The sequence below is a fragment of the Bremia lactucae genome, linkage group LG1 (genome assembly GCF_004359215.1).
Source record: "Bremia lactucae strain SF5 linkage group LG1, whole genome shotgun sequence".
NCBI classification, from domain to species: domain Eukaryota; phylum Oomycota; class Peronosporomycetes; order Peronosporales; family Peronosporaceae; genus Bremia; species Bremia lactucae.
Window position 1 is genome coordinate 4,059,990 of NC_090610.1, and position 2,837 is coordinate 4,062,826.

Below are 2,837 nucleotides of genomic sequence, written 5' to 3' on the forward strand. Positions count from 1 at the left end.
CCGTATACACGCATATGCATAAAGTGCAACACTTTCGATGAATACATTAATCTTCAACACTCTCCCTTGATGTGCGCTCGAAGTGATGCCCTTATGCTGCCATGCCGAGTCCCATGATAAACTTGGTATGCTTGTCTTTTGGAAGCGCCTTGGTCAATCCGCCCGCGATCATTTCTTCCGTCGGCTTGTACTCCCGCGCAATCACCTCACTTGCCACCTTCTCTCGCAAGAAATGAAACTTAATGTCGATGTGCTTCGTGCGCGAATGGTAGACAGGATTTTTGGCAAGCGCAATACATCCTTGATTGTCTTGAAAAATCGTCGTCGCCGTATCCGTCTTGTACTCCAAGTCCTTTATCAAATTTCGAAGCCAGACTGCCTCTTGAGTTGCGCTATACAGGCTTATGTACTCTGCTTCCGTGCTTGATGTCGCAACGGTTGGCTGTCGCTTGAAATTCCATGAGATCGTGCCGCCGTTCAGGAAGAACACGTATCCTGTCGTTGAACGCCGCGTGTCTAAGTCGCCTGCCCAGTTTGCGTTTGCAAATCCAATAAGCTCTCCCTTGTTAACGCCGCTAAACACAATGCCAATATCTTTAGTCGTCTTCAAGTACTTGAGAACTCGCTTGGCTGCTACCCAGTGTGACTTCCCGTAGCGCTCACAGAACTTGGCAACTTCGCCAACCGCATGCGCGATGTCTGGTCGTGTACAAGTCGCTATGTACATTAATGCACCCACCAGTTCGCGATACGGAAATCTCGGTACAAATGCTTCCTCTTCAGGCATCTTCACCAGTTTCGAGTTGTTGTCCGCTGGTGTGTGCACGTCCTTGCAATTCTCGATTCCATACTTTTCCGAGAGTCGCCTGATGTATGCCTTCTGGTTCATCTTGATCAAATGTTCATCGCGCTTGCGGTGAATTTCGATTCCTAAGCAGTACTTGAGATCCCCAAGCTCTTTGATGCTGAACTCTTGCTTAAGCGTACTCTTAATGTCCGCAATATGCTCCTTAGTTTTTTCGAACAGCATTAGGTCGTCCACGTAGATTACAATAATGCTGTATTCGCCGCTTGACACTCGAATAAATACACACGGATCTGCTGAAGTGCTTTTGAATCCTTGGTTCTCCAAATGCTGATTCAGTTTGCTGTTCCACTGCCGCGCCGCTTGCTTGGTTCCATACAGCGCTTTCTGCAGCAAACACTTCTTCGTCGGATTTTGTTGATCTTCAAAACCGTCGGGTTGGTCCATGTGGATCTCCTCATCAACTTCTCCATTCAAGAATGCGGTATCAACGTCAACATTTTCTGCCTCCAAGTCTTCAGCAGCTGCAATTGCCAACACCGTATTGATTGACTCTTTGCGTGCCACTGGTGCAAAAGTCTCGACGAAGTCGATCCCACGCCGCTGCGTAAATCCTTTTCCAACCAATCGTGTCTTGAACTTGACAATATTTCCACTTGGATCGCGCTTGATCCGAAATACCCACTTGCAGCCAACAGCCTTCTTGTTCGGTGGCATGTCCACTAACGCCCATGTGCTGTGTTCGTTAAGCGACTGCATCTCACTCTTCATCGCTTCCAGCCACTGCTTCTTGTTCGTACTCTTCAATACTTCTTCGTAGCTTGAAGCTTGTTCTCCATCACAATCTGCAACAAAGCAATAGAACGAGTCGTCTCCTTCAAAATCGTCCAAGTTAAAGTGACCGCGACGTAAGTTGGGAAACTCTTGTTCGTAGCGCACCACACCGCGCTTCTTTCGAATTGGTCGCATCATCCACTCTTCTTCGCCGTCTCTTCCGGGCGTGCTTGATGCTCGAGTGGGAACCTGACCTTGAACACTGGACTCGTTTTGGCTACCACGAATCGGATCACGGCAAGATCGAAGTGGCGGAGTCCGAAGTCTTTCATCATTTGCTGGAACCTCCACACCATTGTCGTTAAGTGTCGACGTCTCCCTATTTTCATCATCATCAATGATGTCGATAATTCGCTCGTCTTCCCTTTTCATTGCCTTCGAAATGGAATGCTCAGCAAATGTCACGCTTCTTGAAATTATGATAGAGCCGTCATCCGCGTTAAGTAGTCGGTACGTCTTGTGATCCTTTGCATAGCCAAGAAAATAACAGTTCACGCCCGAATCGTCCAGCTTCTTTCGTTTCTCCTTTGTAACATGCGCGTAGCATTGCGAACCAAACACGCGCATATGATCGATGCGCGGCTTTCGCTTAAACAACATCTCATACGGACTTGCTTCTTGTTCGACGAGTTTAAAACCACGTTCCGAATGTCTGCTGCTGTCATCAACGCTTCGCACCAGTAAGACTTGTCGAGACTGCTGTCCTTAAGCATGCAGCGCGTCATCTCTACCAGAGTTCGATTCATGCGCTCTGCCATGCCGTTCTGTTTAGGATTGTATGGAACTGTGTACTTTTGCTTGATGAACTTCTCCTTGCAGAAGTTGTTCATTGCCGTGTTCCGGTACTCGCCATCGTTGTCACTTCGAATTATCTTGATCTTAGTCCCAGATGCTATCTTGATTTCCCGATAAAACCTTGCGAACGCGCTCACGACTTCACTCTTCTTTTGCAATGGATAAACCGTCACATACCGGCTCTTCATCATGATGAAGCTCACAATGTACTCAAAGCCGGATCTTGAAGCTGGAGTGATTGGTCCAAGAACGTCGGAGCACACGATGTTGTCAAAACGTGCACTCTCCCTGAGTCCTTTGTCTTCCTCGCTTGACTTGAATGACTTGCGTACTTGCTTGGACGTTGCGCATACGTCACACACGATGTCGGTCTTCATTTCCGCGCCTTTGATTCTTCCGTCCT